We start from the raw sequence: 26,487 nt of genomic DNA on the forward strand, positions 1-26,487 counted from the left end.
GACTTATAATAAGGATTAATTAATTATTTAATTATCATAAGACTTGGTTATTATTTAATTATAAATTTAATTATTAAATACTTATGATTTAATAATTATAATTAGAAACTTATGATATGATTAATAATTCATTATTAATTAATAATACTTATGATATGATTTAAAATTTATTATTAATTAATAATACTTACATTATGACTAATATTTAATTAATTAATTAAATACTTATGTTATATTAATTATATCATTTAAACTTATATTAACTTTAATAATTTATTTTAATTTAATTAAACTTATGTTATGACATGATTAGACATATTTAACTTTAACAAACGTTTTAACTTACATTATTATTATAACTTACACTTTTAAAATTAACGTTGACTATGTTTGACCAAGGTTGACTTTTGAGTTGACTTTCGGTTGACTTTGACTTTCAGTTGACTTTTGTTGACTTTCTAATTAAGGATACTTTCCTAACTTATAAACTTTCCTAAAATAGCAACTTTCTAAATTTGGAAACTTTCCAAAAATAGAAACTTTCCAAAAATAGAAACTTTCCAAAAATAGAAACTTTCTAAAAATGGAAACCTGCTAAAAATAGAAACTTTCTAAAAATAGAAAGTGTGTGTCCATAAGCTGTTCCGATCAAACCAATGCATATTGAGTAATGTTCTATGTCTACTTGCAACATGTACAATAGCTATCATACTAAGACTTGACCTAAGTTAGTTATTTATATCGACCTGCTATATTTATAGGTCGGCGTTGTGATCATTCCTGATCACTGTACTACTTTTGCTGTCTACTTATTTGTGTGGTTTCTTCTTTTGCTATTAAGGTGAGTTATAGTCCCATTTTTACTTACTTTTCAAAGGATATTTTTGGGATGTGATTACATGCATTTTATTTTACGTTTAGACACAAGTGACAATTAAATTTAAATTATTCATTGTGAGTTGGACAAAAATATTCCCTAGTCTGGTAACTGTAATCATTGGTTTCTACCGGTGAACGCGAATCCTACGGATAGATCTATCGGGTTTGACAACCCCATTTTGAGCTAGTCGCGCTAGCAATTTATAATCGGAATGTTTAGTACTTCATATTTTGTTGTAGATACACTGTCCAGTGTATATTATTATTGTGTTTGGCAAAGGTAAATAAAGGGTTAAGTGGTTACCAGGTGGCTCATTGATAATGGAATAATGTTTAATGTTTTCTAACATTTTTAAATCTTGTGGTCTAAAGTTTATTCAATTATTTAAACCTATAATTCACTCAACCTTTGTGTTGATAGTTTACTCGCATGTTTTCACAGGTACTTGAGTTTATGTGATGCTTTCGCTGTGTTTAGAAGAGTCTGCATGCATTTGGGCAGATTTTTATGAAACAATTTATGAAACTTTGGCTTACATTCGGTTTTTGAATAATTAATACTTGTGGGTTGTTGACAATGTTTTGTGTCAACTTTGGATTATTAATATGTTGGGTTACTTTTAAACTGCATATTTAGGTATGCTTTCCTTTTTGAGAAACTTTTGAAATAAAAGAATTTAATGTCGTTTGTTAAATTCATTTAAGTTCGATCAAGCTGTGGGACTATGTGATGGAGCCATTAAGTGTATTGACGGGGCCATCACAGTTGGTATCAGAGCTCTGGTTGTAGGGAACTAGGCAGTCTTAATGTTGTCAACCCGTGGTTCTTAGGGTGCATTAGAGTCTAGTCTACAGCCCGACCCTTTTGCTATAGCATTATTATGCACTTCATTTCGTATGAGTTTTATCATAAGCATTTATTCTATGTTGTATGTGGTTTGCGGTTTTACTGTTTGCAGATGTTGACTTCGAGCGATAATTCCGTTGCTGCTCCTGCTCCTCCGGCTGCTGCCAGACGTCGTGCTGGTCAACCTTTGATCGATGATCCTGTTCACTACTACTTTTCCACCCTTACTCACATGAACAGGGCTTACAATGAAGTGACGCGTATTAATGTGCTTAGTGATTGTATGCGTACTTTACCACATAATGAGATGATGGACCAGATTCGAGCTAGTATGGATTCGTTTGTTAGCTTCAAGAACAATGTTGGGTTCGAGAATCGTAAGCGTAACCGTGAAGTTGACGCTAGGTTCGAGGCTCTAGAGAGCACAGTTCGTGGTTTGAAGGCAGAGTTGGAAGAAGTGAAAGGAAAGTTGCGGAAGTATGAGCCTCCTGTCGAGACTCATACCGGCCCAGCTTATCACACCCGCTCTAAGCAGATGTGATATGATGATTCATGATTGATTATTTATTTCATAAGACTTAATGTCCTTTCATACATACATTTTTGGGTTATGTACGACGTTTTGCCGATGATTTTATTAAGGTTTTGTTATTGGATGTTTTTCATTATGTATGGATGGTTATTTTTATGACATTTATTATCATTATCACATTTTATTTCTGATGTTGTGACTCTTGGCATGTTATATTATGCGTAAGGTAGATCATGTATGTTAGGTACTATGTATGTTGTATGATGTTATCATAAAATATGTATGCATGTGGTGGTTATTTTTATAACAATCATAACTGTCATGTTATTACTCATAGTGTTTACTGACTATTATTTTAATGGTTAATCTTTTCGTGTTCGATCTATTCCTTTATAACACTGGTATTATTCTTAGTACTAACGGTTGTGTTATTCTGTTTTGAAGATCATGCCTCCTAGAGAGTCCAACGAAGCCCGTATGCAGCGTCTTATTACCGAAGGGATAGCTGCAGCTATGGCAGCAAATGCAAATGCAAATGCTAATGCTAATGCGAACAACAATTAGGTGGGGTGCTTCCACAAAACGTTCATGGCAAGTCGTCCACAAGAATTCAGTGGTACGGAAGGACCCATAGGACTTACCCGCTGGTTCAAAAAAAATCGAGTCTATTTTCACGGTTAGTCGAGTCCGAGAGGAGGACAAGGTTAGTTTTGCTAGCTGCACTTTGAAGGATAGTGCATTGACCTGGTGGAACAACTTGGTTAATAGTTTGGGAAATGATGTGGCTTATGGTTTAACCTGGAATAATTTCAAAGAAAGAATGATCACCCGCTATCGTCCCCGGGGTGAGCTTAAGAAGTTAGAGGTTGAACTTAAAAACTTGAAAATGAAGGGCACCGAATTAGATGCCTACGAGCAGAGATTCTTTGAGTTAACTTTGTTGTGTCCTAATGTTTATGCCGATGAGAATCTTAAGATTGAAGCTTATATTGATGGGTTGTCCGAGAAAATTGAGCATAGGGTTGAATCTAGTGAGCCCCAGACTATTGAGGCCGCGATGTCTATGGCTCATAAGTTGAATGATAAGATCTTGAGAAGAAGCAAGGCTGCTGTAACTGAACCTAGTGAAGAGGGTGTTAAGAAAGCTGATAATGGGAAGCCGGAGCATTTCCGTGATGCCTGTCCCAACAAGAAGACTGCAGAGGCCGCACGAGGAAGAGCGTTCAACATTAACACCAGGGATGCTGAGGAAGATCCTAAACTTGTTACGGGTACGTTCTCGGTCAACGATTTATCAGTTTATGTACTATTTGATTCAGGGGCTGATTTGAGTTTTGTGTCGAGTAAATTAAGTCCAAAAATCAAAACACCGTTAACTTCTTTAGACAATACTTATGTTGTTGAAATAGCTAATGGTAAAGTGCTTACTGCTAATACTGTGTATCGTAAGGGTAACATTAATCTGGCGGGTAGAGATTTTGAGCTAGATTTGGTACTGATTGAACTTGGTAGTTTTGACATTGTTATTGGGATGGATTGGTTATCTGCGAATCGTGCTGAGATTGTGTGTTATGATAAAGCTATTCGTATTACTAATGTGGTTGGAGAGCCGCTGAGGGTTTTTGGAGATAAGAAGTGCTGACAGTTAAATCTTATTAGCTATTTGAAAGTTCTTAAACATCTTCGAAAAGGCTGTCATGCTATTCTAGCCCATGTTGTTGATTCCGATAAATAAACGAAGAGCGTTGGTGATGTTCATGTTGTTAGAGATTTTCCTGAGGTATTTCCCGAAGATTTACCTGGCCTTACGTTGCAACGCGCGGTAGAATTTCAAATTGATCTTGTTCCCGGTACTGCTCCTGTAGCACGTGCTCCTTATCGTCTTGCGCCTTCTGAACTTCAAGAATTGTCAAGTCAACTCCGCGAGTTGTTAGATAAGGGTTTCATTCATCCTAGTTCGTCCCCTTGGGGAGCTCCTGTCCTGTTTGTTAAGAAGAAGGATGGTTCTTTTCGTTTGTGCATTGATTATCGTGAGTTGAACAAGCTTACTATTAAAAACCGTTATCTCCTTCCGAGAATTGATGATCTGTTCGATCAGCTTCAGGGTTCATCTGTTTATTCAAAAATCGATCTTCGTTCCGGCTATCATCAGTTACGTGTTAAAGAATCTGATGTTTCGAAAACTGCTTTTCGCACCCGTTACGGTCACTTTGAGTTTCTTGTTATGCCGTTCGGATTGACAAATGCACCTGCTGTGTTCATAGACCTCATGAACCGTGTGTGTAGACCCTATCTGGACAAATTCGTTATTGTGTTCATCGATGACATCCTTATTTATTCGAAGAGTGATGAAGAGCACGAGGAACATTTGAGGTTAGTGCTTGATCTGTTGAGAAAAGAAGAGTTGTATGCTAAGTTCTCTAAGTGTGCATTCTGGTTACGATAAGTTCAATTCCTTGGACATATTGTTAGTAAGCAAGGGATTCAAGTAGATCCTGCTAAGATTGAGGCGATTGAAAGGTGGGAAACTCCGAAAACACCTACTCAGATTCGTCAGTTCCTAGGATTAGCAGGTTACTATAGAAGGTTCATTCAAGATTTCTTTCGTATCGCGAAACCTTTGACTGCTTTAACGCATAAAGGGAAGAAATATGAGTGGAAGGATAAACAAGAGACTGCTTTCAGACTTTAAAGAAGAAGTTGACTACCGCTCCGATATTGTCACTACCTGAGGGTAATGATGATTTTGTTATTTATTGTGATGCTTCGCGTCAAGGCTTTGGTTGTGTTTTGATGCAACGAAAGAAATTCATTGCGTACCCGTCACGTCAATTGAAGATTCACGAGCAGAACTATACAACTCATGATTTAGAGTTGGGGGGCCGTTGTTTTTGCGCTTAAGATTTGGAGACATTATTTGTATGGGGTCAAGAGTACTGCGTACACAGATCACAAAAGTCTTCAACATATCCTCGATCAGAAACAGATGAACATGAGACAACGAAGATGGATTGAGACGTTGAATGACTACGAATGTGAACTTTTGTATCATCCGGGTAAGGCCAATGTTGTGGCGGATGCGTTGAGTCATAAAGAAAGGGCTGAACCTCGCAGGTTTAGGGCCTTGAATATGACAATTAGAACAAACCTCGTAAGGCAGATTCTTGAGGCACAACAAGAAGCCTTAAAGGAAGAGAATTTTGTGAATGAGAACGTAAGAGGTATGGCTAAGAAGTTTGAGGTACGAGCAGATGGTACTAGATACTTTGCAGGACGTCTTTGGGTTCCGAAGTTTGGTGAACTGCGCCAACTTCTTTTAGATGAGGCTCATAAGTCTAGGTACTCTATTCATCCTGGTTCAGGAAAGATGTATCATGATCTTAAGGAGCTATATTGGTGGCCTAATTTGAAAGGTGATGTAGCTACGTATGTGGCTAAGTGTTTGACCTGTGCTAAGGTTAAAGCTGAACATCAAAAACCTTCTGGACTTTTGGTGCAACCTGAGATTCCCGAATGGAAGTGGGAAGGAATTACGATGGATTTTATTACTAAGTTACCGAGAGTTGCGGGTGGCTATGACACCATTTGGGTGATTGTAGATCGACTCACTAAGTCGGCTCACTTTTTGCCAATTAGGGAAACAGATTCAATGGAGAAGCTTACATGTTTGTACTTGAAGGAGATTGTTTCTAGGCATGGTGTTCCTGTATTCATTGTTTCAGAACGAGACAGTCGATTTGTATCGAGGTTTTGGCGATCTTTACAGGAAGCCTTGTGAACTAGGTTAGACATGAGCACCGCTTATCATCCTCAAACGGATGGTCAGAGTGAAAGGACCATTCAGACGTTAGAAGATATGTTACGAGCGTGTGTTATTGATTTTGGTAATGGGTGGGATAAATATTTACCGCTAGCTGAGTTTTCTTATAACAACAGTTACCACGCAAGTATTCAAGCCGCACAATTTGAAGCTCTGTATGGTAGGAAGTGTAGGTCTCCTGTCTGTTGGAATGAGGTTGGGGATGCTCAACTCACAGGTCCAGGAATTATTCATGAGACTATCGAGAAGATTGTACAGATTAAGGAAATATTGAGAACCGCTAGAAGTCGGCAAAAGAGTTATGCCGATAGGGGAAGGAAAGATGTAAAATTTCAAGTTGGTGATCGTGTTATGTTAAAGGTTTCACCTTGGAAGGGTGTGATCTGTTTTGGTAAAAGGGGAAAGTTAAGTCCTTGTTTTGTTGGACCGTTTGAGATCATTGAAAGAGTTGGACCGGCGGCTTATCGTTTGAAGTTGTCACAAGAACTCAGTGTTGTTCATGATGTTTTTCATGTATCGAACTTAAAGAAGTGTTTGGCAGAGGCCGATAAGACTATTCCTTTGGAAGAACTTCATGTTGATAAGCAAGTACACTTTATTGAGGAACCTATTGAAATTATGGATCGAGAAGTTAAGACTCTTAAGCAGAGCCGAATTCCTATTGTTCAGGTTAGATGGAACGCCAGACGCGGTCCCGAGTTCACTTGGGAGCATGAAGATCAGATGAAGCAGAAGTACCCGCATTTGTTCCCAGATGCTGAGTCAACCCCTGCACCTACTTAAATTTCGGGACAAAATTTCCGTAACAGGAAGGTACTGTCACGACCCTACTTTTTCCGTTAACTTTTATCGTTAATTATTTAATGACCGTTAACTGTTAATTGTGCTACGTCATTTCTATGACATATATTATTAAATTAATAATAATATATTAATTATTATGTGTTATGTGAATATTTGTATTCATATTTTGAGTTATACGTTTCTACGTGTCGCGGATTTCTATCCGGCGAATCTTTTCGGTTTTCAAACCAACGGTCGAGTTTTTGGGATATTTAAATCCTAATTATTTTAAATATGATATTTTAATATCATATAATTATATAGAGTATTTATATTTATTTTTCGTCGAGCGTTTGTTATCTCTCCGAATTTTTAATCGCGTAAACGTGTTTTCGCGTTTCGGGTTTCGATCGGGTGTTCGGGCCACAAGGAAATACAAGTTATTCAAATTAGGGCCATGGAACCCACCCCACAACCCCAATCGGCCGAACCCCAAGAAGGGGGGGGGGGGTGCCACTCCTTTATTTATTTTGTTTCCATATATATGTATATATATACCACTTTTATTTTTCCTTTCTAAAAACCTAATTTAATTTTTTTGCAATTTCACTCTTCCCCTCCCTCTTTGGCCATCGTACACCATCACCACCATCATCATCATCATTCATCAAATCATAGCTTGGATCATCCATTGTTATACATCAACGCGTTCCTCATTCCGTTCTCTACGCGATTATACTTCTTGTTTCTCGATTAGGGTATAAACCCTAACCCTAGAACTTTTAATTTTTCTTTATTTTTCTGTATTTTGATTATATATTAATAGTATGATGATTACTTGTTGTTGTAATGGTGTTTGTATGCATAGAATTAGTCGTAAACACATGTTTTCGGTTTGATATAATTGGGACAGCAGCTTTTTCGTGTGTTTCTGATATTGTGACTGTTATAAAAGTTAAAATAAAGTGTCTAGATGAGTTCCTCTCATCAAGACATTAATTTTAGACTCCGGATTCATGTCATTTCGATTCCCGGAGCCCTAAATATGAACCAAATGGTATTTTGTTAAGATTGAATTGTGATATTGGTATGAACCAGATTTGGTCCGACTTTGTGACCATATTTGGTGACTTTAGAGTGTGTTAGTGTGTTAGGACTGATGGTGGGACGAACTTTCATGTTCGGGTCACCTCAATCTGAGCCACGAATCACCCGTTATGTCTAAAACACGATTTTGAGTGAATTGAAGTTCCAAGTAGTGTAATGGCTGTACATCATGACTTGTGGACTATTCTTGGGGTGTTCTTGAGTGTACCAAAGTGTCGGGTGGTTTGCTTAGGCGGAGATATATGTAAGGCTAGCCAAAAACCGACACCCGGGGCTCAGGATACGACCCGATGAACTTTTGATTTAAAACTTATGGTTAATTATTAAAACTTATGATATAAATAATGGATTTCATTATCATTTAATTACTTATGATAAAAAAATAATTATTATTATTTAAGACTTATGATATATATTTATTATATCATTTAATTAATACTTATGATTTAATTAACATTTTAGTTAAACATATGATTAATAATACTTTTATTATTAATGGAAAATACTTATGATAAGTATTAAACTTACATTATGAGATTACTATAATAAGACTTATAATAAGGATTAATTAATTATTTAATTATCATAAGACTTGGTTATTATTTAATTATAAATTTAATTATTAAATACTTATGATTTAATAATTATAATTAGAAACTTATGATATGATTAATAATTCATTATTAATTAATAATACTTATGATATGATTTAAAATTTATTATTAATTAATAATACTTACATTATGACTAATATTTAATTAATTAATTAAATACTTATGTTATATTAATTATATCATTTAAACTTATATTAACTTTAATAATTCATTTTAATTTAATTAAACTTATGTTATGACATGATTAGACATATTTAACTTTAACAAACGTTATAACTTTCATTATTATTATAACTTACACTTTTAAAATTAACGTTGACTATGTTTGACCAAGGTTGACTTTTGAGTTGACTTTTGGTTGACTTTGACTTTCAGTTGACTTTTGTTGACTTTCTAATTAAGGAAACTTTCCTAACTTATAAACTTTCCTAAAATAGCAACTTTCTAAATTTGGAAACTTTCCAAAAATAGAAACTTTCCAAAAATAGAAACTTTCCAAAAATAGAAACTTTCCAAAAATGGAAATCTGCTAAAAATAGAAACTTTCTAAAAATAGAAGGTGTGTGTCCACTTGACCTAAGTTAGTTATTTATATCGACCTGCTTTATTTATAGGTCGGCGTTGTGATCATTCCTGATCACTGTACTACTTTTGCTGTCCGCTTATTTGTGTGGTTTCTTCTTTTGCTATTAAGGTGAGTTATAGTCCCATTTTTACATACTTTTCAAAGTATATTTTTGGGATGTGTTTACATGCATTTTATTTTACGTTTAGACACAAGTGACAATTAAATTTAAATTATTCATCGTGAGTTGGACAAAAATTTTCCCTAGTCTGGTAACTGTAATCATTGGTTTCTATCGGTGAACGCGAATCCTACGGATAGATCTATCGGGTTTGACAACCCCATTTTGGGCTAGTCGCGCTAGCAATTTATAATCGGAATGTTTAGTACTTCGTATTTTGTTGTAGATACACTGTCCAGTGTATATTATTATTGTGTTTGGCAAGGGTAAATAAAGGGTTAAGTGGTTACCAGGTGGCTCATTGATAATGGAATAATGTTTAATGTTTTCTAACATTTTTAAATCTTGTGGTCTAAAGTTTATTCAATTATTTAAACCTATAATTCACTCAACCTTTGTGTTGACAGTTTACTCGCATGTTTTCATAGGTACTTGAGTTTATGTGATGCTTTCAATGTGTTTAGAAGAGTCTGCATGCATTTGGGCAGATTTTTATGAAACAATTTATGAAACTTTGGCTTGCATTCGGTTTTTGAATAATTAATACTAGTGAGTTGTTGACAATGTTTTGTGTCAACTTTGGATTATTAATATGTTGGGTTACTTTTAAACTACATATTTAGGTATGCTTTCCTTTTTGGGAAACTTTTGAAATAAAAGAATTTAATGTAGTTTGTTAAATTCATTTAAGTTCGATCAAGCTTTGGGACCAAGTGACGGAGCCGTTAAGTGTATTGACGGGGCCATCATATACACCTTCATGACCACTTCCATGCTCAATCAAACTTTTATCATAACCTCCCCCATAATCACACACGTATGTACAGATCACTGCTTCTATATTTACATTTATTTTTTTGTTGTTTCTTTTCTTTTTTGTCGACTGAACTGCAGATTCTGCTCCGGGTTGGGCCAAACGGGTTAAATAAAATTAGTCTTCAAATCATATCAGAAAAACATAAGTGGAAGGGTGGTTTGATGTGGTGTTGGAGTATCGGGAGGTCGAGGGTTCGAGCTTGGACATGGACATTTTTTTTTGGCTTGATACATTGAGGTAGCCTTATTATTATTATTATTATTATTATTATTATTATTATTATTATTATTATTATTATTATTATTATTATTATTATTATTATTATTATTATTATTATTATTATTATTATTATTATTATTATTATTATTATTATTATTATTATTATTATTATTATTATTATTATTATTATTATTATTATTATTATTATTATCATCATCATTATTATCATAAGTATTAGTATTATTAGTGGTAGTATTATTATCATTATACTTATTAATATAAATATTAGTATTATTATTAAATGTAAAATCATTATTTTTATAGTTATAATCAAAAATAAATTTTATTACTATTATTGATATTAGGTTACTAAATAAACATTTTGTATATAAAAATACACTTTTAGTAATATTACATATAAGTATGTATTAATCATATAACATTTTTAGATTATGATCATGATTATGGTTATGATTATAATTATTTTAGATTGATGATGATGAGTGGCAATGATACTGTGATGATAGACGATGGATAAGTTAATTAGATAATGATGATTTGGCTTAAGAAGTTAAATAGATGATGAAGAAGAAAAAGACAGTAGTACATAGGTTAAAGGATTTAATCGAAGAATTTAATCAGGAAGTATCTCACAGAGGAATGGTTGGGAGTGTGGACTGGGAATGAGAGGTCTTGAGTTCGAATCCAGGCTGCTACGTTTTAGTATATTTTTTTTCCTTAATAACTGCACAAGTTTGGGCCGAGATTCAATATTAACTTCCAGTTGGGCCGTGATCTTTCCTGCTGTTGGGCCGATGTAGGTTGGGCCAAACGGGTTATTATTATTATTATACATTGAGGTAGCCTTATTATTATTATTATTATTATTATTATTATTATTATTATTATTATTATTATTATTATTATTATTATTATTATTATCATTATCATAAGTATTAGTGTTATTATTAGTAGTATTATTATCATTATACTTATTAATATAAATATTAGTATTATTATTAAATGTAAAATCATTATTTTTATAGTTATAATCAAAAATAACTTTTATTACTATTATTGATATTAGGTTACTAAATAAACATTTTATATATAAAAATATACTTTTAGTAATATTACATATAAGTATGTATTAATCATATAACATTTTTTCATATATAACAAATTAAGATTTTTTGATCAAATATATAATAATATAACTATATAAATATTAGTCATTAAAATGTATATACACAAATTAAATATATATAATATATAAAGTAAGTTATAATATGTGAAATTGTTCAATTACGATTATATGTATTAATATACATATAAATGATATATAGGTTCGTGAATCCGAGGCCAACCTTGCATTGTTCAGTTCCGTCGTATGCATATTTTTACTACAAAATATCGTATTGTGAGTTCATTTGATTCCCTTTTACTCTTTATATTTTTGGGACTGAGAATACATGCGCTGTTTTATTAAATGCCTTTGAAATCTATATTTTTGAACTGAGAATACAAGAGATGCTTTTATAAATGTTTGACGAGATAGACACAAGCAAAACATTCCTCGAATGAACTATTATGCAGACAGAAGTTCTGTGGATTATTATTGAATTAGTTGAACGTGATAATTGCCACTAATTATTGTGAATATTTTCCCTTGATTATTATTGCTTGGTAACCTAAGAATTAGAAACGGGTATGGCCCTAATTCACACCTACCGAATCTCATTCTAACTTGTCTTTTCTCCTAATCACAACATGATCTGACCTATCATTTGGTATCAGAGCTTCCAGGGAGTGATATTACATCACTAGATCGATCCAGAGATTGAAGATTACAGAATCTAAACACTTTCGGTATATTGAATCAGATTCGGTATAATCTAATATGATAATCTGATGTTCAGATTCTTGTGATAAGTTTAGCGAAGGTGTATTAGGTTGATTAGAAAGAGTTTCAATCATCATTACAGCTTTTTAACATCAATTATGCAAAATCAAGTTGATTTTTAGAGTTCGTGGCTAAAACTCTCGGTATTCATCAATTACAGCTTGATTCTGTAGTTAAGTAAAGATTTGAGGTTTCAGTTGTGATCGTGAGGTGTTTAATCACATTTCTAACGGTTTAATTTCATCAATTCTTCAAGTTTTGAAGATTTGATACACATTCAGTATCGTAACTGCCATACCGAATCTGCTTCAAAGCTATTAATTCTTAATCAGTGTTGCATATTGTGGTGTGTTTGTGATTCTATCACATTCGGTTTGGTCATACGTAGCTAATTGGTGTGATTTGAGAAAGGATTCGTTTGAATTCTAAGTTTTCATACTTAGACTCGGTATTGTCAACTGCTACAGTTGACATTCGGGTTGACATTCGGTATCCTATACATTCGGTATCTTTGATATTTTGTGTGATACTAACTTGTTTCCTTGTGCAGCAAGGTTACAAAATCTAATTCAAAGAAATTGAATTGTGTTTGAATTTAAATTCATACAGAATCTGACTACCGAGTTAGATACCGAATCAGGATCTCGGTATCACTTAATTCATTGGTTTTAAGTGTTCTCAGGCTGCAAGTCCTGTGGTTACCGAATCTATACTGAATCTGGGTGTGTTACTTGTATTTCTGATCAGTTTCTGATACAAAATCTGGTTTACCGAATCTGCTACAGTACAGAATCTGTACCGAATCTGCTACAGTACCGAATCAGTTACCGAATCTGACATTTGTGTTAGATTGTTGTGATTTTTCATCTTAGATTTGGTAATACCGAATCTTTACCGAATCTACCTCATTCTCAAGATGTCTACTCAAGATACTTTGATCATTGGATCAGATTCCCGTCCTCCAGTGTTGTTTGATGGCAAGTACACTCAGTGGCTTCACTGTATCACTCAGTACATAGACTACAAGGGTGAGAAAGCAAAGTATATATGGGCTTCTCTGAGAGATGGTCCAGTTGTGGATTATCATCCGGATACTGGTATGCCAATTCCAGTCTATGAAGTTTCTGGTGATAAATGTGAGAGAGCTCAGGGTGACATAGAGGCAAAGAACATTGTTATGCAAGCTATCCCGTATGAGTTGTTTGAAAATGTTGATAGCAACACAACAGCAAAAGATATATGGGATGAGATCAAACGACATCAAGAAGGTTATGACATGTCAGATGTTACTAAACTGAATAAGGCTCTGGGATTTTATGAAGATTTCAAGCAGGAACCTGATGAACCACTCAAGGATACCTACCGTCGTTTCAATGGTGTTCTAAATGAGTTGAAACGGTGCAAGATAATAAAAGTAAATGCTAAAGTCAACATGAAATTTCTCAAAAAGCTCAATGTTGATTGGCTTCCTTATGGAACCATTGTTCGATCTACCAAAGAGATTGATAAGTTGACTATTCATGAGCTTGTTGGAGTTCTTATGCATTACTAACCTGAAGTGTCTAAACTTCAAGAAGGAAGGAAAGAGTCTTCTCCGGGTGATCCACTTGCCCTAATTGCCAAAAAGAAGAGCAAATCATTTACGACTTCCAAAAGCTTGTCCAAGAAAGTGCTTATTAAAGAATCAACTGATTATGAAGAGTTGAATCTATCTGATGTTGATGATTCTTACCTTGAATTAGTTAAGATGGCAGCCATGTTCACAAAAGCCTTGAACAAACACAAGTTCAAAGGCAAATCAAGCAATCAATGCAAGAACTCATCGTCTTTGTCGTAATACAAGAAAGCTGATCACTCAAAACAACAACAACGTACTGATGATTCCAAGAAGGATGAATCAATCTGTTTCAATTATGGCAAAGCTGGTCATTACTCTCGTGAGTGCAAGATGCCTAAGAAAAAGGATGCAGCTTACTACAAGAAGAAAATGTTGATGGCTAAGATTGTAGAAACTGGGGGGGGAGAGCTGAAACCAGTTGATGATACTTGGTTTAACTGGACTGACGATTCAGAGGTTGGACATGCAAATGTTTGCAAGGTGACTAAGCTCATCAAAGCTAAGGAAGCAATGGAGAATTCTGACTCAGCATCTGATGATGAGGAGGTACAATCATATGAAATTACACCCGATTTTATAAAAGTGCAAAAAGACATGATGAAGAATTTGGTCTCAATGTCAAAAGAAGTCAAAGGTTTAAAATCTGAAAATAAGGTTTTAAAAGATAAAATCAAAATTTTTGAGACCAAACCATATTCATATAAATCTCGATCGGAATTGCAAAGATTGACTGTCCAACTCAACTCCACGGAAACTGAGTTGGAAGATCTTAAAAAATAATTCATCAGATTAAAGTCGAAAGGACAGATTATAGTTTAAAATTGGAACGACTTGCAGAAAAAGTTCAATTTTTAGAAAAAGATCTTTCTGATTTGAAAACTCAACATGAACCCACACTTTCAAAGCTAAACAAGAAAATTATTCAATTGGAAAACACCATAATTGAAAAGAACTCTGGAATTTCTTCACTGTCAAAAGAGTCTTTTCAAATGAAAGCACAACTTGCTCGATATGAGGAAAAACTCTATCGAATAGATCAATCCAAAGCTATCATGAATATGGAACTCTAAAACAAACGATTTTCATGAATAGACCAAAAACAATTCATGGTGACAAGTGGGGGTTGGGTTATGAAGATCCCGAGATCTTAGATAATGCTTCCAAAAAGATTCCAGGATTATATCATTCTGATTACTTTCAAGCTGGTTTACCATCTCATTTTGTGCATGCTTCTGATGTTGATTTTGATGATATTATTGTTAATCGCAAATCTAGGAAATACTATCAAATTAGCTTAATGTATGAGAAAATCAATGCTAAAATGGGTAAATCAAATCCTGATTTCTTGAAGGAACTTGTTGAAACTGAAAAGAATATGCAACGTGAAAATTATGTGCCTAAGCGTAGACTGGTTTATATCCCAACACTCATGCTAGAGAAATACATTTTAATGCTTGAGAATGAAGTGTTTAATAAACCTAGTTCTAGCATTATTGCCATAGATGAGGTGTTTGATGAACCAACTTTTGATGTGAAACCAATTCTACCGGTTTTAACTGTATGTTCTGATATTGTTTTCTGTGAAGACCTAGCACATGAACTAACTGTCTTCTTTGAGACAAAATCCCTAGGTCAAACTGATTTAGATGTAAAGGTAGAACCTTGAGATGAACCAAATGTTGAACACGTGATAGACTTTGACACAACAATTAATGAATTTAATGAAAACATACCTGTTGTACGAAACTTGAAACGTATATTAGGTATAGTTGAAAAGGAAAATGTTAATTTGCATCTTAAGTGTCAATCATTATAACAAATGCTTGCTTTGTGTGATAAATTGCCTCCACTTCCAAGAAAAAAATGTACTTATGATTTTACGGAAGGTGAAGTGCTTGTTTCTGCAGAGGAATTATGTCTTGAAATTAAGAGCTTAAAACAAAAAATAATTCAACTGAAATAGGCTAACACACTTAAGTAATCATCTACTGTTGAAACCAATGTGTCTGAATGTGTTGGTGGGATTCATAAGAAGGGGAAGGGAACAACAACATCTAAGGATGCAAAACCCATTACTATTCTTAAAAACCCATTACGTTCTCAATTTGGTAAACGTGTTTCAAAATTTGCACCTTCAACACAATTTGTTGTCAAGAGAGTTCATTCTCAAAATGGTTCTGTGTTAACTACAAAGATTCCTATGATTCCAATGTTAAATCAATCAAAGGAAAGTTTTTTAACGAAATCAGTCAAGTCAACACAACACACGAGTCCAAAACCTGATTTGAGTGAGTATGATGCAAAAGAACGTAAAATAAAATTAGAAATTTTACAAAATCAATCATCTCATATGTCAACTGAAAAGTTTGGACGTCTAACTAACAGAGGTATTTTTCGTGTCACAGGACATAATCCAAATTTGACTTACAAGTCTGTATGGGTTCCTAATGTGACAACCCGGAAATTTTTGACCAAATTTAAACTTAATCCTTATATGTTTCCTACACGATAAGCAAAGTCTGTAATATTGAGTCTCAAAAACTTTGAAACTATGCTCATATATTCAATTACCTTGTGACTATTCCCGACAATTCACGAACAACTATTGTAAATAAGAATGAATATATATATAGATATGTATATAAAAATAAATATAAGTATATATAATATCTTGAATTAATAAATTACAATATAATCCTTTGAATTGAAAATGTAAAGTAAAACACAAAATGATTAAGTTATTATTAAAATCAATCTAGATATATACATATATGACTTCTATACAAAATTAATATTGTATATAAATATTAAATATTCAAATATGATATTATAGAAAATAAGTATTACAGAACTAATAAGGTTAATACATTAAATTTTATTACAAGCTAGACTATAGTTGTTGTATTAATATTACTTCCAGTAGTAATATTAAAAATAAATATTAATACCAGTATTAATAATATTATAATATAAATATGAAATTGATATGTATAAATTGTTATTATTATTAATATCATTTAATAAGTATTAATATTATCAAACATTAGTATTATTATTAGTATTATTAATAATATTATCATTTTTTTATTTTAATTATTATTAAACTTATTGAAATTATTATTATAAATATTAACTATTATTATTATTAGTTAGTATTATGATTATTATGATAATTTTGTTATCACCCCTAATATTTAGAAGTATCATTATTATTAATCAAATTAAGAATATTTTCATTATCGTTATTATTAGTATATGTATTATAAATACAATTAGGATTATTATTATTATTATTGTTGTTACTAACATTTTTATCCTTACTAGTAATATCATTAAGTAAGTATTATTATTATTTCTTTTATTATTATTATTATTATTATTATTATTATTATTATTATTATTATTATTATTATTATTATTAGTATTTGTATTATTAATACTATTATCTATATTATTGTTATTTATAATATAATTACCAAATTATGTTATTTATATATAAACTTATACAACTAATAAAACCAAGACAGTTCATATCTTTTTCAACTTGTAAATATTTCTTCTGTTCTTATTAAGCTCGTGATATATTGTCTATACAATTATATACATATCAATCATCACTCTCTGATTAAGGGTACATTCAAATTCTCCACTTTCTAAACCGATTACAACTGTAAGTATAATATCCTATCTGTTTAAATTAAGCAAATAAAAAAAATATTTTTTTCACAGACCATTACCATGCACGATCAACTTTTTCGCCAAAACCTAAATTTGAGTCATTTTTCAAAAATTAAAAATGTAGATTTGTTAGTAATCTAATACACAAACTATCTGCAAAATTTTAGGTTCCAATTCATTATATCGATTTTTAATTTTGGAGTCAAAGTTAAATTTCAAAAAGTCAACTGTTTTGTTCATCCAAAAATTCGAACTCATTTTGATGTTTTAGGATCAATTAATGATCCAGAACGTTTCTAGGTATGTTTTACTACCTAATTCATGTTATAATTTTTGTCCAAAACAGTCTCGAATTCGATATTTGATTTTGAGTTCATGTTCTTGAACTTTGAAAAAGCAAAAACTCGAATTCGAATTTCGTTTAAAAATCTATAAATGTAGTTGTGTTAGGATTACTATAAACAATCTTTCTGCAAAATTAGAGGTTCCCATTCTTTAAATTAAGTGAGAATTTTGAGAGTCAAAGTTTTAAAACTAAAAAGTCAATATTTGTTCTTCAATCAAATTCGAGTATTCTGATAAGATTTAAGTTAAATTGATGGTTCTAGTGTAATCCAATGTTGATTTAGAAAATAATTCTTGAAGGTGCCAAGGTCTCAAAACGATTCAACATGAAAATCAATTTTTTTTTTCATGAGGTTCGAAGTAACAGCGCTGCTGTGTTCTTTTTTTTATTTTATTTTATTTTTTTATTTTTTTTCTTGTCTATTAATTAAAATCGTATCTACAAGTAGTAAATCAAATATTAATTCGATGCAAAGGATAAGTTGTTGGTCGATTACGTTAGAAAAGGAGTAGGAAGTGGAAACAGTTTAATAGATAGGTTATATTGTGACGGGTCTGGTATATAATCAGAAATACATAGATGGAGGAATGGTTAGGAGTTGCTTGTTTAATCGAGAGGTCATGGGTTCGAAACTAGGCGATGTCATTATTTTTTTTTTTAATTAGCAATAAAAGCTGCTATTGGGCTTGTGTTTGTTGTTGGACAGCCCTTCTCTGTTGGGCCGAAATATGGAGTGTTGTTGGGTTGGAACAAGACTAATAAATGGGTTAAATTAATTCGGGTCTGGAAATAAAAAAGAAAACATGGATGGCGGGTTTGTTAAAGTGATGGGTTGAGGAGCGAGAGGTCTCGGGTTCAATTCTCGTCTAGAGCATTCTTTTTAGATAAAGCTTTAAGGGTATACACATTTACTTTTATTATTATTATTATTATTATTATTATTATTATTATTATTATTATTATATTATTATTATTATTATTATTATTATTATTATTATTATTATTATTATTATTATTATTATTATTATTATTATTATTATTATTATTAATATTATTATTATTATTATTATTATTATTAGAATTATGTGTATTATTAATTATTGTTATGATTATGATGATTATTGTTATGAATATTTTTATTATTATTACTATTAATTAACTTTATTAACAAGTACTATAATTATGTATTATTAGTATTAAGAAATTTTATCAAAATTAGTATTTATATTGTAAAAATAATACAACCTTTTTATTTTAGTATTAATACTATCATTATTAAAAAAAATTATATATTTCATTATTATTATCATTCTTATTATCAAAATTAACATTTTTATTAATACTATCATTATTATTATCACTAATATTATTAATCTTACTTCATAAAAATTATTATTAGTATTACTATGGTTATTATTTTGATTATTACAATTGTAGTTATTATCATTATAAAGACATTACAATTTTTTTATTTATTATTATTATCATTATTAATTTCATATTAACAAAATTATTATAACAAATAAATATTTTCTATATAAGAGTATATTTATTTCAACTATCATAATATTTCATATAATTATAAATATTAGGATTATTTATATAAAGATTTACATATAACAAATTATTGATTTCTAATATAATATTAATCATATACATATATATATAAAACTATATAAATATTAATTATTTAAAATATATATACAAATTAAATATATAAGATATATAATCTAAGATATAATATATAACTATTTGATTACCATTATATGTATTAATATATATAATTGAATATAGGTTCGTGAATCCGAGGCCAACGTTACATTGTTCAATGCCGTCATATATATTTTTACTACAAAATACAATATTGTGAGTATCATTACTCCCTTTTTAAATGATTTTGCAATATATATTTTTGGGACTGAGAATACATGCGCTTTTTAAATATTTTACGAAATAGACACAAGTAATCGAAACTACATTATATGGTTGAATGGATCGAAGCCGAATATGCCCCTTTTAGCCTGGTAATCTAAGAATTAGGGAACATCACTAATTTTGAGAATTAGTGCACCCATAATTGACGCGAATCCTAAAGGTAGATCTACGGGAACTAACAACCCCCATTCTGGAATTTGGAATGCTTTAATACTTCGAAATTTATCATGTCCGATGGGTGTCCCGGAATGATGGGGATATTCTTATATGCATCTTGTTAATGTCGATTACCAGGTGTTCAATCCATATGAATGATTTTTAAACACTTGCGAATGTATGATTATTGAATAAAGGAAATCTTGTGGTCTATTAAAATAATGGAAATGATTGTTGATGATAAACTAATGAACTCACCAACCTTTTGGTTGACACTTTAAAGCATGTTTATTCTCAGGTATGAAAGAAATCTTCCGCTGTGCATTTGCTCATTTTAGAGATACTACTTGGAGTAATTCATGACATATTTCAAAAGATGTTGCATTCGAGTCGTTGAGTTCATCAAGATTATTATTAAGTCAATTATAATTGGATATATTAAGTAATGGTATGCATGCTGTCAACTTTCGATGTAATGAAAGTTTGTCTTTCAAAAACGAATGCAATGTTTGTAGAATGTATCATATAGAGGTCAAGTACCTCGCGATGTAACCAAATGTAATGTATTCGTCCAGATAGATTAGGACGGGTCATTAGAGTTGGTATCAGAGCGGTGGTCTTAGCGAACCAGGTCTTGCATTAGTGTGTCTAACTGATAGTTGTTTAGATGCATTAGTGAGTTTGGACTTAGACCGTGTCTGCATGTCAAAAGTTTTGATTATCATTTCTAGTCGAAAACCATCTGCTTCTCATCCTTAGGAAATTATCTGCTCATTATTCTTAGTCTAGACACATCTTACTGCATTGACTGCATGATTAGTGTATAGACAAAACACATATCTTAGCGTATCTGCTAATTCATATCTTAGTGTATCTATTACCGTAAACTCTGCCTGACATACTCCGTAAATTCCTCCGTAATCTACGATATCTTTTATTCTATATATATAAATATTCTATGTAATTAGAATACCATCCGATATTCGAAAATCATTTCATATAAAAAATTCTTTATTCAATCGTACGAAATGGAACTCACCACTAGTTCAAGTTCCTCGAATTCCGACAGCTATTCCGACATGGATGTTCATCTAAGCTCTGAAAACAGTATGACCGAAATGAACCAACCAATTAGCCATCATCTATTCTGGATGAATTGGAGATGGGTTCATAGCCTACTTAATCATTGGAGACAAGAAGAACCCTTCCACCCACCTTATTGCCCTCTCAACGATGAACCTGAAGCACTTACCGGCGAACCTATCTGAAATACCATTTTTAGCCTCATTTCCAGGGTATCTAGACACGATTATATTCTATCCACAATTCTAAACCTTATTCATCCACTTGTTCCGACCGACAATCATCCCAGAGTAATAGCAGAAGTCAACGAGCTTCGCGCCCGAGTTGTAGCCTTGGAAAATATGGTGCAAAACGTACCCGCTTCAGCAACATCACCGGCACCAACAGTACCAACAACAACCCAAGTTTCAACATCACATGCCTCAACATCTCATTCTGTACCTCGAGTATAATCATCGTTCTACATGACGTTCTACATCATTTATCTTCGTTCGACATGGCGATTATGTAATCTCTAATGTTTTAGAGATTATATATTCTTGTTCTAACGGTAAATCAGATGAGATAATATCATATTAACTCATTAAATCCATGATTACATCTGAGGAAAATATATATGTAAGTATATTTTCATAAAGATGGTAATTAAAAATTCTTTTGTACAAACTATTAATGGTGAAAATATTTTAACGGGTAGGTAATACCCTAGAAATATTTAGATTTCACATTAATAAGTTACACTGTACATTCTTCGAATCTGATTCAATAGTCATTTACTATCCTACTTACAACCACATAAGTACGAATCCGTTCGTCACAGAATAACCATTTTCATTCAATTTCATATTTAGATTTTGACATATCAGAATCCAACAAGTGGCATAATGAAGAAAACATTGGACAAAATAAAATTTGTTAGAAATAAACAAAATTAACTATGAGAAAAATTTTGTTAAGAATTCACGCTAACTGTTCCTAGCTAACTATTCCTAGCTAACTGATTACATTTTATTTATCGCAATTTATTTATCGCAATTTATATTCTCGCAATTTTATTTATCGTCATTTATTTTCTGTTATTTATTTTACGCACTTTAAATATCGGGACACGTATACAAGGTTTTGACATATCATATCGACGCATCTATATATATTATTTGGAATAACCATAGACACTCTATATGCAGTAATGCCTGAGTTAACTATACAGGGTTGAGGTTGATTCTACAATAATATATATACTTTGAGTTGTGATCGAGTCTGAGACATGCACACGGGTCACGATACATATTAATTAATTCGAATATTATAAACTATATATGAATTATTGAGTTAGTAACTGTGGACTGCTAACTGTGGACTACCAAGATTGGACAATTAAAATGAATTAAAATATTGATTATAACATATGAAACTAAAAAATTCTTCAAGTTTGCCACTTGATTTCCTCTTAAACCTCACTTGTATCTCGACGATTACAATCTACGTTCAAACCTTTCATGATTCTTGAAAACACCTCAATCGAGATGATGATCCAACCACATGTTATCCACAGTCACACACCTGGGAGAACTTCCGAAATCCAAGTAGAAGTTTAATACGAATCTATGATCCATTGGCGTGTTATTACCGAAAATCACTTTACAATCCTATCCAAATTAGCCAATTTTGTCACAGCTTCAGCAAATCAACTTCGAATTTCATTCGGATTAGCCTTATTATAACATCGATATATACGTTGTCATTTCATCATCGTTACCGGAGAACCGTTTATATTCCAGTATATTAGCAGTAAACTTACCAGCAACTTCATTACTCATTGACTTAAGTCTCTCCGAAGAACCATTTTGTTCGTTAAAACCTATTCATATACTCATCCGCACTTTGTAACGAGAATTGCCCTAACAATTACCAGAAATCAGCAATCAGTATTTTGAAATCTCGTAGCATGTTTACATCAATAGTTATATGTATACATATAACATTTATCTCTTAGAATTATGAACTTTCATCCTGAAATTCTGAAAAACACCTAGTCTACGAATCAATACTTCAAAGTTTGAAAAAGCTGAATGAAGCAGCAAAAAATGTAAATGACCTTAACAGTCAAAAGTTGATGATAAAGCAGGATACGTTGGAAAAGCTCAGAAAAGTTGGGACTGGAAAACGGATTGAGCTAACCATGAAGGAGACCAAGGAAAAATACAAGGATCATACCCTATGTTCAAAGAATCCAGGTAATTCTGGATTCGTTGAAATCTTTAGAGAATATCTTGCTCCGAAGTGATGTTAAAATCTTGCGAAAAATTTTCTTCATCAACCTTCGAACTTGGAAATTCCAAAATATCATCATAAATATCTTCAATATTTCTGAGGATATTTTCATAAATATTCTCGTCCAAAATTTTATACCTCTTCGTGCTTCCTGTGTTTCATTATATTGGAAACTTCTGTAAAATCTAAGCTTAATTTATGAATGAATTCTAGAGAAATGTAAAGAAATTGATGCATGAATTAGTATAATATAATGACACTTGATCAACGTGATTATATTACAGTAAGTCATGCTGAGTTTCTAAAAGGAACCTGATGATTCACAGATTATAACGTCATCATGTGCCATGTTACATGACTCTTACATTCTATCTAATCTCTAAATATATCAAGAATATATCTTCTTAATAGTTCCATCTTTTCTCTTGAATTCTGGTAATTTAACCAATCAATATCGTGCTATTACAATTTCTCTCTTAGAACGTTAGTCATGTTTATTCGAAACTTCATACTTACGAATTCTGGATCATTATTCGTTTAAAGTCGGGAAGAGAAAGCAAAAGTGTAGAACTCCAAAATATAAAGGAAATGAAGAGGGTGGAGTTATAGTGAAATATCCGACCAAGCAATCAAAATAGATTATTGCATTTAACCAAGGAAGATTCTAATTTCCTTAATTACCGAAGAATCAAATCTTATTACGAAGATTTTCTCTAAATCCCTTCAATTCCAGAAATCAACCGTGACTACGTCACCGAATAAGACGAACTTGCATTTACTCATTTCACTCTTTTGTGATAGCTTCATTCGTACTCTTCGAATAATCGAATTATTTATTCCTTATTACTCAATGGTAATAAAACTCTATTTATCAGCTCATATGAGTCATGAAAACATATTTATTGTCAGCCATGACCATCCCAATCAAATTTCGGGACGAAATTTCTTTAACGAGTAGGTACTGTGACAACCCGAAAATTTTCGACCAAATTTAAACTTAATCCTTATATGTTTCCTACACGATAAGCAAAGTTTGTAATATTGAGTCTCGAAAACTTTGAAACTATGCTCATATATTCAATTACCTTGTGACTATTCCTGACGATTCACGAACAACTGTTGTAAATAAGAATGAATATATATAGATATGTATATAAAAATAAATATAAGTATATATAATATCTTGAATTAATAAATTACAATATAATCCTTTGAATTGAAAATGTAAAGTAAAACACAAAATGATTAAGCTATTATTAAAATGAATCTAGATATATACATATATGACTTCTATACATAATTAATATTGTATATAAATATTAAATATTCAGATATGATATTATAGAAAATAAGTATTACAGAACTAATAAGGTTAGTACATTAAATTTTATTACAAGCTAGACTATAGTTGCTGTATTAATATTACTTCCAGTAGTAATATTAAAAATAAACATTAATACCAGTATTAATAATATTATAATATAAATATGAAATTGATATGTTTAAATTGTTATTATTATTAATATCATTTAATAAGTATTAATATTATCAAACATTAGTATTATTATTAGTATTATTAATAATATTATCATTTTTTTTATTTTAATTATTATTAAACTTATTGAAATTATTATTATAAATATTAACTATTATTATTATTAGTTAGTATTATGATTATTATGATAATTTTGTTATCACCCCTAATATTTAGAAGTGTCATTATTATTAATCAAATTAAGAATATTATCATTATCGTTATTATTAGTATATATATTATAAATACAATTAGGATTATTATTATTATTGTTGTTACTAATATTATTATCCTTACTAGTAATATCATTAAGTAAGTATTATTATTAATATTATCATTAGTAAAAAGATTGTTATTATTATTGTTATTTATTATTATTATTATTATTATTATTATTATTATTATTATTATTATTATTATTATTATTATTATTATTATTATTATTATTATTATTATTATTATTTGTATTATTAATACTAATATCTATATTATTGTTATTTATAATATAATTACCAAATTATGTTATTTATATATAAACTTATACAACTAATAAAACCAAGACAGTTCATATCTTTTTCAACTTGTAAATATTTCTTCTGTTCTTATTAAGCTCGTGATATATTGTCTATACAATTATATACATATCAATCATCACTCTCTGATTAAGGGTACATTCAAATTCTCCACTTTCTAAACCGATTACAACTGTAAGTATAATATCATATCTGTTTAAATTAAGCAAATAAAAAAAATATTTTTTTTCACAGACCATTACCCTGCACGATAACTTTTTCGCCAAAACCTAATTTTGAATCGTTTTTCAAAAATTAAAAATGTAGAGTTGTTAGTAATCTAATACACAAACTATCTGCAAAATTTTAGGTTCCAATTCATTATATCGATTTTTAATTTTGGAGTCAAAGTTAGATTTCAAAAAGTCAACTGTTTTGTTCATCCAAAAATTCGAACTCATTTCGATGTTTTAGGATCAATTAATGATCCAGAAAGTTTCTAGGTATGTTTTACTACCTAATTCATGTTATAATTTTTGTCCAAAACAGTCTCGAATTCGATATTTGATTTTGAGTTCATGTTCTTGAACTTTGAAAAAGCAAAAACTCGAATTCGAATTTCGTTTAAAAATATATAAATGTAGTTGTGTTAGGATTATTATAAACAATCTTTCTGCAAAATTAGAGGTTCCAATTCTTTAAATTGAGTGAGAATTTGAGAGTCAAAGTTTTAAAACTAAAAAGTCAATATTTGTTCTTCAATCAAATTCGAGTATTCTGATAAGATTTAAGTTAAATTGATGGTTCTAGTGTAATCCAATGTTGATTTAGAAAATAATTCGTGAAGGTGCCAAGGTCTCAAAACGATTCAATATGAAAATCAATATTTTTTTTTCATGAGGTTCGAAGTAACAGCGCTGCTGTGTTCTTTTTTTTATTTTTTATTTTTTTTCTTCCTTTTCTTGTCTATTAATTAAAATCCCATCTACAAGTAGTAAATCAAATATTAATTTGTTTAACGTTAGAAAAGGAGTTGGAAGTGGAAACAGTTTAATAGATGGGTTATATAGTGACGGGTCTGGTA

The sequence above is a fragment of the Rutidosis leptorrhynchoides genome, chromosome 1 (assembly GCF_046630445.1).
Source record: "Rutidosis leptorrhynchoides isolate AG116_Rl617_1_P2 chromosome 1, CSIRO_AGI_Rlap_v1, whole genome shotgun sequence".
NCBI lineage: Eukaryota > Viridiplantae > Streptophyta > Magnoliopsida > Asterales > Asteraceae > Rutidosis > Rutidosis leptorrhynchoides.